General features: G+C 42.1%; 1 long non-coding RNA gene across 3 annotated transcripts in view; it reads right to left on the minus strand.

Moving 5' to 3' along the window:
* The window catches only part of LOC123599001, a 31,752-nt gene extending 22,579 nt beyond the window's left edge, over positions 1-9,173 (minus strand). For 2 of the 3 annotated variants that reach the window (XR_006712924.1, XR_006712923.1), the window contains exon 1: positions 5,713-8,755. This is a non-coding gene — a long non-coding RNA (uncharacterized LOC123599001). Of the gene's footprint in view, positions 1-5,712; positions 8,756-9,059 lie in introns of those variants that run through there. The other variant, XR_006712925.1, reaches the window with a different exon arrangement.
* Positions 9,174-12,408: the final 3,235 nt, after the last annotated feature.

Consider the following 12,408-nt stretch of genomic DNA (forward strand, 5'->3'; position numbering starts at 1 on the left):
TATTGCCTACAGCAACCTTTTTAAAAAGTTCTAAGGAGACTCCATAACCAGTTTATTGCTCCATTAAATAAAAGTATATCTTTTCCCTGACATGACTTCGGGATTCTCTCTTAGTGACCTAGCATCAAGATTCCCAAAGAGAAGGCTTGTAAATCATGCATGAAAATAAATGTAAGTCCAAATGCTCTGGGCTGCTCAGAGGGGGAACAGGAGCAAAGGATGGAGAAGAAGTCTGTTGGGTCCTTTAAAACGTCTGACAATAAATAAATGAAAATAAGAAATGGGGCTTATAATACCAGAGTTTATGTCTTACTTTGTGTCCTATCTTTGTTCGCAGGCAGAGCCAGAATATGCTCTGTACCCAGCCATTTGTGTTTAGTTGAGCGAGAGGGAAAGGAAGAAACTCAAGGGCCAACAAAGCTTTTGCGGGCAGAAGAGAAATTGGCCGTATAATGATATCTCAGATCTATATTTGTCAGCCTATTACAGTAAACTCTGCTCTCTACTGTCTATTAATAGTTGGCACTTCTGCAAAACTGTAGTTCAAAGATAGCCAATGTCCATAATGATGACCCGAGGGCTGCAGGAGCCCAGAGGGCTTCCTGCCCCATCCAAAGAGGTCACAGGCCCCTTGTGTCCTGAGCTCCAGCCATTCCAGACAGGTTTGCCCTCTCCGGCAACACATCCTGGGAGGGAGCTCTATGCCTTCCTTGCCATCCATTCTAGCAGCTGAGAATTCCTTCCCCTGTTAGCACAGCACTATGCCCAGAGTCAGGGGCTCCATCAAAATGTGCTGAATTAATGAATGGAAGTCAATGCTATAGGAATTTTTATCCACTGAAGCTTATTTTAACTCCTCGGACTACAGTGGAAGGCACTTGCCTACCACCCGTATCATTGGTGATTTTCTTCCGAATGCTTGAGAATTTCAGCCTTTCCTGCCTACAATGTATTAGCATGTTGCTGTACTCTGTCCAAAGGCCCGTCATAAGTTACCTCGTACATCCCGTCCTTTATACTCTCAGTGTCTACAGTTGTACCTGGCACGTGACAGGTGCTCAGTAAACAGATACTGGACAAATGGATCAAGAAGTGAATGAATGAATTGCCTCTACCACAATGTCTTTCCTGGATTGCTGTGAGAGATCCTTCAACGGACCCACTACTTACATACTTTACTCTAAATTGCATTAGTCATTATTTCCCAGACATACCTAGATTTTTCCCTATTTTTCCTCCTTCTTCAGGGTCCTCAAGTTTGACTCTATTCTTTTCATTCTCCAAGGCCTAGTTCAAACCTCCCTTCCTCCAGGAAGCCTTCACTGATAACCTTGGCTATAGTCTCCCCTACTCCAAACTCTGCTACTGCTGAGGCTGATCCTTTACTCCATTAATTCTCCTTACAAAGAAACCTGAAAATTAAATGTAATGAGTAAAATTTTATTTTAGGTATTCTAGTGTTTTATGTTTCAGATGAAAACAAATTTACATTTAATCACAGAAATTTGGGATGTTAGGGATAATGCTGCTTATTTTCTAATAAAAGCAGAAGAATGAGAAAATGAGTATATTAACTTTACCCCAAAGTCTGACATTCACTCTCAGCATTACATAATCAATTTAATTTTATTTCTTCAAAGTATGAAAACAATTACTGATGTAAAAATTTTAAGGCACTTTGTTAATCGGCTGAATTTTAATTTTTAAAATAGATAGCTTTCCCAAAAGCCTAATAGGCAAAAGTCTCACCTTTGGATTTTTGAACAAATATCACGGCATTTCATGTATTTAAATGTGTACAATTGATTCAATCAGTGAATGTTTCTTACAAGGTTTGTAAATGGCATGTGCAACAAAAGTTGTTTTTTTTTTTCCCCCAAGATAACCCAGTTAGGCTTGACAGCTTGTTTACAATAGTACCCTGAAGACACATTCTACAGTGCTCAACTATATAAATATACATTTGAGATATACACTCTGGCTCGTAACATTTGTTAAACATCTGAAACATGAAGTCAATCCGGTTAGTGTGTTCTTTGTACCTCTTTAAATAGTATGAAGGAAATGGATCTCTAGACCTCACAAGTGCATCTATATACTCCTACTTCAATTGACATATACCACTGTGAAAATCAGAAAATAATTCAAAGACCTCAATAAAGAGAAAAAGATGGGGGATCCAAAGACACATTCTGGAAATACATGGCAAGCAGAGATAGAACACCAGTTATGAGAAATACGAGGGAGGGGCAGGGGTGCCTGGGTGGCTCAGTCGGTTGGGTGCCCGACTTTGGCTCAGGTCATGATCTCACATCGTGGGCTTGAGCCCTGCATCGAGTTCTGTGCTGACAGCTTGGAGCCCAGAGCCTGCTTCAGATTCTATGTCTCCCTCTCTCTCTGCACCCCTCCCCACTCGTGTTCTGCCTTTCTCTGTCTCTCAAAAGTGAATAAACATTAAAAATTTTCAAAAAAATATATGAGGGAGGGGCATAGGGCAAAGGTCCTCTGTTAAATCATACTCCTAGACCATTAAAGCCAAAATTTCCACCATTAAGAATTCATTCCTTTGGATCAAAACATCCCATAGGAATGCTCTGTTAAAATGTGAACATTACACAGACTATTAATACATATTGGCTATTAGTATCATAGGCTCACCACACCAGTCAAGAATATCTCTGTAAGACCAAGAATGGGTTTCACTGAAGACTTGTAACAAGAGTGAAAAAAAAATAGAACGTTCATGGCTCTGCTCCCATTGCTTTCTTAAGAACCCCAGCTCTCCCGAGATTCCTTCAGAGCAGACCTGGGAATTCTGAAAAGGGGCTTTCAACCACATTCCAGGAATCCCTCTTTCTGGTTATCATTTTGGTCATCTTGTAGCTGCAGATAACCAAAGGAACAAGTGTGCTATGAAGGCACCAAGGCTCTGTGATGAAGGTCTCAGCCACCCAAAGATGACGGCTTTTCTGCCCGTCCTTTGATGCTGTGGCTGCTGATGCCTGACGCTGAAGGAATTCACGTCTTTCCTAGAAAGTCATCTTTCCTCTCAGCCAAAGCTCTAGCCAACCATTTCTTCTTCTATCTTGAATCTTAATATATCAGCATTTTACAATTTTGTTCACTATTATAACTCCTGTGTCCCCGTGCTCTCGGTTGAATTATTTGATTTTCATGGATGACTCAATGGTCAAAATACAAGAAACTTCAGTAAGTTTGCATATAATTCTATTGGGTTTGGGGAATTAAACTTATTTAAATTCCCCAAGCATTAACTCACTATCTCGTCTCAAGTTTTGGTCTTCAACCACCTTTCAGCAATTTTTATGTTCTTTTTTTACATTTTAAAACCATTCTCCTTGATGAAGAAAATAGAAACAAACTGGATTAAAGAGTAGGTTGGCTCTTTCTTTGATATGTGTTAACATCATAACATCTTTGAACAGCAGACACATCCACATTTTTCTTAGCCATTTTTAGTGATCTTGAACATTAATAAACTTTTATCTTGTACTGATCTACAACCATTGTGACTCAGATCTTAAAGGTTTGTGCCTATCTTCTATATTTTTTTCTTAGTCATGAGTTCTTTCTGTCTTATTTGGTATATTACAAAATCTGAACTCATGAAGGAGCTAATTTTATAACTATTTTAGGTGCTTTAACCTTCAATCTCCTTTCCTTCTCACTTAAGTTAGTCCCACTTGCAGAGTCAGAATTACATATTTATTTAAACTTCCCATTCCCTTAAAATCATATTCTCTTAAAGAGTCTGTCCATGAGGTTTCTCTAGTTTGGGGAAGCTGTTTTCATGGGAGACAAAATGGCACAAGGAAAAGGACACAAACTCTGGAGTCTGAAAATCTATGGCCATCTTCTAGCCTGGCTAGTGCAAAAGAGATGATGCATAAATATCAAATAAGTGAATGAATGAATGAGTGAATGAATGAATGGTGATCTCAAACAAGTTAATCCCATTGAGCCTCAGTTTTCATATCTGTAAAATGGTAACACAAGTATCTATTTTAGAGGCCCATTGTCATAAGTAAATGAGCCATATTATCTCTAGGAGCATTTCTAATGACAGCATTTTTCTTTTTAGCTTTGCAGAAGTTCCAAGCTCACCCTGGGATTTAGGTATGCTCATAGGGCTGGCTGTCTTGACATCCTTGTAGAGTTGGTTGGCTCTCTTAACATTTTTAATCTTTCATTTTTATTAAATTTACATATGCACATACTTTAAAGATTCACCCAGGTCTATAATTTTGTTAATAAGCAGCTGTTGTTAGCATCTTCCCTCCAGCACCCTCAACTTCCCCTTCTTCAGAGGTAACCACTTTTAACATTTCTAGCTGATTGTGTTGGTATTTACCTGTATATTCTAAATGACACGCTTAAGTTGCTTGTACTTGATATTTCCAGCTCTGGACATTATCTATTGACTCCCCACATGGAAGGTTAGCACGTTACACTCTTCCCTTCCTAGTCTCCACCATACAGATGCCCACCTCTCACACCCCAGCCTCTCAATATAGTTATTTTAAATGTTTGATTACATTAACATTCAGCATGGACATTATTTTGAGTCTGTACCATTCAAGGCTAAGCCGTGGGATCAATGGTAATTACCTTTACTTTCCTGCATATTTTAAATTGTTTCTGGCAATTAAAATTATCTTATCTATTTTCCTAGCTTTCTGTGTTCTTGTCACAGATTCATTTCAAACTTAACACGTCCCAGATGAACACTCTGGACATCCACTCCCCTACCCAAATGATTCTTCTCCCAGTCTCCCCATCTCTGTGAATGGCGCTCGCTCTAATCGCTGAAATCACCCTTACTCTTCCTTTCCCTTCACCCCTTACATTTGACCTGCATGCAGGATACATTCAGAATAGATCTTGAATCTATCTTCCCATCTCACTGCCACCCACCAGTGCAAGCCCTTTCTTGCTTCCCTTAGCCTTTGTCATAGAGTTCTATCATTGGTATTCCCCCTTTCACTTTCCTCCATCCCCGGTGCGATCATCATACAGCAAAAGGCCCTTCAAAAACTGCAAACAACACCATTCTGCATCCCCTAGATGAACTTCTCAGTGGCTTCCCGTTGTATTCAAGTGAAACCCATACAAGGCCCACTCTGCTCCAGTCACACTGGCCCTCTGTCAGCTCCGTGGAGCACACATACCCCATTCTAGCAGCTGGGCTGCAGCTGTTCCTTGGGCTTAGATGCTCTTGTTCCTTCTCACCCTGCAGTCACTCCCCAAGGCCCTGCCTGCTCTGTACGAAAGCAGGTTCTGCCCAGAACTATCTTATCAGTCTGCTTACTTCCTTCGTAACGCCAATCACAATTAACCTATTTAAATTAAGTCCATAACTGCAATCATTTTATTTGTTTATTTAGTTGCTCACCATGTAAACTCCATGAAAACAGGGGCCTTGTCCCTTTTGATCCTCATTGTACTCATGGCGCCATATAATGCATATTTGAATTCTTAATGACTAGATGTTAGAATATAAGGAATGGCTACGTTTTGAGTGGTTTTATTTGAGAAGGACAAATAGCAAATTTGAAGTTTGGTGCTTGTGGTTTCCACGTAGATGTGACGGCTGTGGTGGTAGAATTCACCAGAGTCAGAGCTAGGGGGAAGAGGAGGCCAGTGCATTGATGAGTGTCAGGATGTATCCTGTTCAATACCTTCGACACTAACCTGTAGGAAGAGTAGACCACACGCTCTTCAGGTCTGCGTGCGGCATAGGACCGGGTGGTGTGGCTGGAGTTCTGGAAGACAAGGAGAACTTGCGGTGATCTCAGGTGGCCAGAGTGGCATCAGCAGCGGAGCTGGAAAGATGCTGTTTGACCTGAAAAGGGGAGACAGAGGCCTGCTGGAGTCCAGGGAGCCATCTGACTGCAAAGGGGAAGGGGAAATGCTTCCTTAGCAGTGCTTTGTGAAGTGTGGCTGCTGTTGTTAAAAAGCACTCGGACAACCTTATTCATTTACTCTTCTGCCTGCTGTGACCGAGGCCAGTTCTGGTCCATAAGAAATTCACAGTCTTACTTTTAGCTGTGGCAGCTGGGATATAGGCTCCAGACATAGGCAGGTGACAGTAACACGCTACCCTGTGATCCCGTGGACCCCATATGGCTTAGGGTGTCCTAAGCCTTCTTCTGGTGTCATATCTTGGGAAATGTGTTGTTAGGCGATAGGATTTTCAGAGGGGAGACAACTCGGATGTCAAGAATTCTAAAAGTTAGAACATATGATAAAAAACGGCAAAGGGAAACGGAGCTGTTTAACCCAGGAAAAGATATGAGTTGAAAAGAACCAAGAGGCCCTTCACACGGTGTGAAAATGCTCTGTAACAAGGACGGTGGTCCCTTTGGGACCGTTCTGAGCACTGGGACCAGCGTGCACAAGGGCAGTGCGGAAGCGAGATGCCACCCCAAGGAGAGGTATGTTGTGACAAAGATGTGCCACTTCTCCACGGTCGAACAATGGCTCGAGCACCCTGGCAAAGGCGTGAGCCACTGTTACTGGGGTTTGCAAGCATCCCCAGCACGACCTTCCGCCGTTCACAGGTGTGCCGTGGGTGGCTGGCGTTCCTAGGGTGGCTGCTGGCTCTGAAGGCAGTGATGCTAAGCCAGGGGAAAGCCCGCAGAGGCCCAGGCAGGATAAGCCTCTATTCAAAGACAGTTAGAGAGAGCATAAGTTAAACCGCTTTTCTGTTTGTTCGAAGATTTACTTCTGTACATGTATTCTCTATGGAAACAGGGGAGCTGGCACGTGCGACGTTCCTCATAAAGCTCTCCTATTATCATTGATCAAGCTACCTGGCTGGTGGTCATAAATGAATAAACAGATATAAATCCCCAAATAAGCAGACACTCCGTTCTGTTTTTATATACCACTAAATGCTTTTTTTTTTTTTTTTGGCCACATCCTGTAATAGCGGAGGAAGTCTTAGATGATTTGATAATACAAACAATTAAGTCGGGAACCTTTTCCTAATGAAAGGAAATTATAGATATGTGCTTTTCTGGCAGCCTTTAGTACTTCACACTACCAGCCTCCTCTCCCCTCCACCAAACACACACACACACACACACACACACACACACACACACATACACCCCGCATGGTTTCCCTTGTAGGAGTCAGTTGAATTTGGCTCAAGTGCATTCACTGATGTCTTCATCCCAGCACTCACACTCAACTTGCCCTGATAAAAATGTTTTTATTAATAACCTAAAAATTTAATGAGAGCCCTGTCTTTAAAAAAATATCCAGTGCTCCTTTTACACTAAATTTATAATGAGCCTTTGGGAAATTTCTGAAGTTCTTACACACGTATTAATTCCCATTAATTAACTTAAAGGCTGCAATGCAAATAAAAACAGTTCCCATCTTTCGAAAGGGCAGGGCTCTGAGTGGGAGAAGGATCCCTGACTCAGGATGTTTCCCGTGCTCCCGTGAGCGGCTGACTGCTCCTTGATTCTGGCCTCCTGCTAAGACCAACACTGAGCTCCAGTAAGACTGAGTGGAAGTTTCCCAAGAAGCTGGCACTCTCTCTCCACAGTAGCAGGCCAGGAGCTGCATGAGGTGACGGAAAGTCCAGACACAGGCTAAGTTCAGATCCCAACTCTGTCTTATGTGGCCTTACACAAGTTATTTACTACAGCGAGAAAGTAAAGTCGTACGCCACAACAACAGTTCACGATGGTTGTGCAGGCATTTCCCGACTCTATATCCTGTTAACATTAGAAATATTTAAGGGATTCCCCCAGCTGCACTTAGGAACTGGCAAAAATGACATTATCCCCATTTGCACCGGAAGAAAAACGCAGGTGAAAAGCTAAAGGATTTCTCCCCAAACGTGAAGCTCCGAGATGCATGGAACTGTATTTCACAGGAAAGAAACAAAACAACCCAGCTCTTAACTTCTATGAGGCAAAGATAATATCAATGGTTCCCGAACCCTAGGGTAATCTGAAACAGAGCTGCACCAGGGCTCTTGCTTAGCAACACGCCCCTCCCCAAACACACAGCCACGCCAGCTTTACTCAAACACCGCATGGGGACAAATGGCGGAGTCAGAATTTGAACCTGGCATTTGAGAGCTGATGCTTGGGCCACTAAACCCTTCCTCCAGCACAATAGCCTCCTAGAAGGAGACCGCAGGCAGACATTCTTCATCAGCGGGCTGCTGAACACTGCGGCTCTCTGATTGTCCTCCAGGAAGCTCTGCCTCACGAGGGGAAGTAATTATGCACCCAAGGAAGGCAGAGGACGTACTCTGTACGCTTTCGGCATGGGGAGGGATTACAAGCACTAGCACTGTGTTAGAACAAGTCTCTGGCAATCCACTCTTCCGCGATGGGAGGGCCCCGACACAGCCTGGCAGGTTGCAGCCACGAGGCAGAGGGCTTTCGCTGCTTTGCGTCAGGGCCCAGGGAAAAGCAGACAGGAGAGAGGGAAGAGGAAGATGAGGAGACTGAATATTGGTTTTCTTAAATGGAAAGTAGCTACAAGTTAAAAAGTTGCTTCAGAAACACCAGGGAAAAGAGAAACATATACAAGCTTAATTAATAGAATTCAGATGAAAGAAGGGTAAAGCAATGAAATATTCATTATAGATCTCATATAACTATGATGGAAAACAAACTCAATCGAAAGATGCATTAGAGAAACAAAACCCTTAAAAATTAAAAAATTTGGAGGAGGGGTGCCTGGGTGGCTCCGTCGGTTAAGCGTCCAACTCTCGATCTAGGCTCGGGTCATGATCTCACGGTGGTGAGATAGAGCCTCGCTTCAGGCTCCGCACTGAGTGTGGAGCCTGCTTGGGATTCCCTCTCTCCCTCTCTCTCTCTCTGTCCCTCGTCTGCTCGCGCACACATGCTCTCTCACTTTCTTTCAAAATAAACAAACATTAAAAAATAATAACAATAAATTTAAAATGTGGACAAAACAAGAAAAAGCCAGCAAATGGTTCAAGCGTAGGTTCAAGGTTTCCTGGGGCTTCCTGGGCATTTGAATGATTTGCAAGTGGCAGAGCACACATTTGTGAAGCAGACAGTATGGGTCATGGCGGATGTTGTAGATGAAAACTGGACAACAGGATGTCTCTGTGTCCAATTCAATTCACATGCTCCTTGATGAACTGAAGGCAGAAAATTCTGGAACACAGAAGAAAATAAAACAGAGCTGGGGAATAAAAATAATGATGACAATAGCAATTATAAAAATAGCTAACGTTTTTGTAAAATGTTCTCAGGTGCCCGAGAGCATGCCAGGCATTTTAAATGCATTACCTTGCTTATTCCCCATAACAACACAACGTAAGAAACAGGTTCCACCATCATCCCAGTTTACAGGTGAGGATAAGAAGATTCAGACAGATAAACTTGTTCAAGGTCACAAAATAATTAAGTGGCAGACGCAATGTTTGAATCCCATTATCTGTCTGACTTTAGTGTCCGAGCTAATAAAATTTATATAAAATTTCAATCATTGTGTACCCTGTGCTCCTCCTCAAAAGCTCCTGAGTACGTGCATATTTAAAATCGCAGTTTCCTTTTTTTTTTTCTTTCCAAAAGCCATCTTCTAAAAATAATAGGTAAATTGCAAACTGTAAACTTATCATCATGCTTATGAGGGATGTGGAGGTGGGGGCACCTAAAAGATGGGCCGGGAAACTGAGTTATGAATTTATATATTAAAAGATTGAGAAAGTTTTCCTTTGATTTGCATTTTTATCTGAGCTAATTGATGCTTTGGAAAACTTGGAGTATTTCAAAGAGCCAGCCTTTTTTAAGTCCAGGCAAATCCTCTCGTGTTTCTTTCCAGATTGCTCAGCCCTATCTCTCCAGCTCTCTCAAGACATTAATATGTAATCTCTCCACCAAGCAAAGGATCAGGTCATATGGTGAGTCACAGCACCTAGTAACACAAGTACTTATCGGATGAAAAAGATTGATCATCCTCCTCCCACCTTCCCCATAGCTGCACTTTGGGATTTGCTATTTCAACAAATCAAAGAAAAGTATTTGCAAATCATGTGGTGTTCTCTGTGTGTATTCGATTCAGAGAAGAAACACTCTCCCCTCCCATGATAATCATCAATAATCTCAAACCACAAAGAAACAGAATCCAAAGCAGATGGACGCCCACAAGGAAAGGAAAAGTGCTTCAGCCCTAGCAGTTTAGACCATTCTGGCAGAGAGACTTAGTGGGAACCTAGAGTGACCACTTCAGTGTGGCCCCGGATACGTTCTAGAAATCTCTCTTCCTTTGCAGTGGAGGGGATGGCAGGAGGGTGGGGAGAGGGCAGAGTTACCCCATCCAGTCCAGGAAAGACCTGAAAGCCTTAATACTGTCATCCAACCAGGGGGTGTTCATGAGATTGAAAATAAGTCAAGAGGGGACCTGGGTGGCTCAGTAGATTGAGTGTCTGACTCTTGATTTTGGCTCAGGTCATGATCTCACAGGTTCATGGGTTCAATCCCTGCATTGGGCTCTGTGCTGAGAACGCAAGGCCTGCTTGGGATTCTCTGTCTCCCTCTCTCTCTTCCCCTGCCGCACTCATGCTCTCTCTCTCTTTCTCTTTCTCTCTCCCTCAAAAATAAATATATTTTTTAAAAATATTAAAAATGATTTAAGAGTGTGAAATCCGGTTTGTATATTCAAAAATTCAAACCGCATTTTAATCATCTCATGTTACAACCTTTGTGCTAATTATTACATACACTCCTCCCACCCTCTCAAAGAGGTCCTAAACTGCCATCAGCCCTTCCTGGATCCCATACCTTCATCCCAGCATTGGCCACTTCTGCAGAGAATCCTGCTTATTGAGCAAAATTCTCCCAGTGCAAGCATATTAACTATGCCCAGGAATTAGCCCTTCCACAGAGTATAAGAATTAAGCTCATGATTGGATAGTGACAGCTCATTCATCAACTTCAGTAGATCAAGGAAGGCCAGTCTTCTAGTCTGTGCATTTGGCCCTGGGAGCACAGGAGATGCTTTTTCCAGGAATCCATTCCATCCTACACCCCTCAGGAGCCCCCTGCCCACTGGAAATCCCCACCTCCCATCCCAGGCAAGGCCTTCAAGTGGTAGTTTTCCATACAGAGCCACAGAGAAAAGAACTGTACAATTTAACCATCAGTCATTCCCCAGAAGACTCCACTTTTACCTGTCTACACTTTCTCCAGGAGCCAAACGAAATGAGCACATTAACCTGGTTTATTAAATTCAACAATGAAATGCATCCAAGACTTCTTCCTTCTCATTCAGTGTATGTTTTTCCTCAAGTGTATGAACTTGCTTATCATTTACTTCAATATCGTCAGAAGCACCCATAAACAACAACAACAACAAAAGTCCTACAAAATAAAGTCGTAGCTATAATAGGGGAAATTTTTTTTTCCCTGAAATTTCTGAGATTCTAAGTCTAACCTCTTTGATGTTCTACCCACCATGTTAAGTAGTTCATCACAACCCCTTTTTTTCTTATTATATATAGTTTTAATACCCCAAGAAATAAAAGTGCTGAACTCTATCTGATATTTTACTGAACTCCTGAACTATTCTGAGCTAAGTATGACAGATGCCCTAATGCTTGAGCTAGGGAAGTTGTTCTTTTAGTTCAAGCATGGAACATTTCCATTAAAAACCAGAGACCTCGCTTCTAACCTTGGCAATGCCTTCTCCATATGATTAATTATTTTTATGTGCACTGTCGTCCATTAGGGAAGTGTCAGCGTGCCTCGGGACCCAGATGCCTTTACATGGATTATTTTGCCCACTTTGTTTTCCCCTCTGTCTTCATTCAGCAAAATAAAGAATTACATTTCTTATATACTTTTATTTTAGATATTCTGTAAAGTTATTATGAATTTTACACTTTAAACTGGGATACTATTTGGTAGTAGTCTCTTGAAGGATTCTGTGTTAGTGTCACTGAACTTCAAAAATAGAAAATTAAAGGGGCGCCTGGGTGGCGCAGTCGGTTAAGCGTCCGACTTCAGCCAGGTCACGATCTCGCGGTCCGTGAGTTCGAGCCCCGCGTCGGGCTCTGGGCTGATGGCTCAGAGCCTGGAGCCTGTTTCCGATTCTGTGTCTCCCTCTCTCTCTGCCCCTCCCCTGTTCATGCTCTGTCTCTCTCTGTCCCAAAAATAAATAAACGTTGAAAAAAAAAAAAAATAGAAAATTAAAATAGAAAAATTCAATCAGGAAAATCTGGTACAACCATTTAGAAACAATTCAGAAAGAAAACAAGTCACATATAGTCTTTTGTCATTTGAGGATCACTATGACTTTTCTATTTATATAAATAGCATTATCTGCTTTATATATACCCACAGGCCATTAAACTATACTCTTTAGAATTTTTGCCTATTCTGTTCC

The sequence above is a fragment of the Leopardus geoffroyi genome, chromosome A1, assembly GCF_018350155.1.
Source record: "Leopardus geoffroyi isolate Oge1 chromosome A1, O.geoffroyi_Oge1_pat1.0, whole genome shotgun sequence".
Taxonomy (NCBI): domain Eukaryota; kingdom Metazoa; phylum Chordata; class Mammalia; order Carnivora; family Felidae; genus Leopardus; species Leopardus geoffroyi.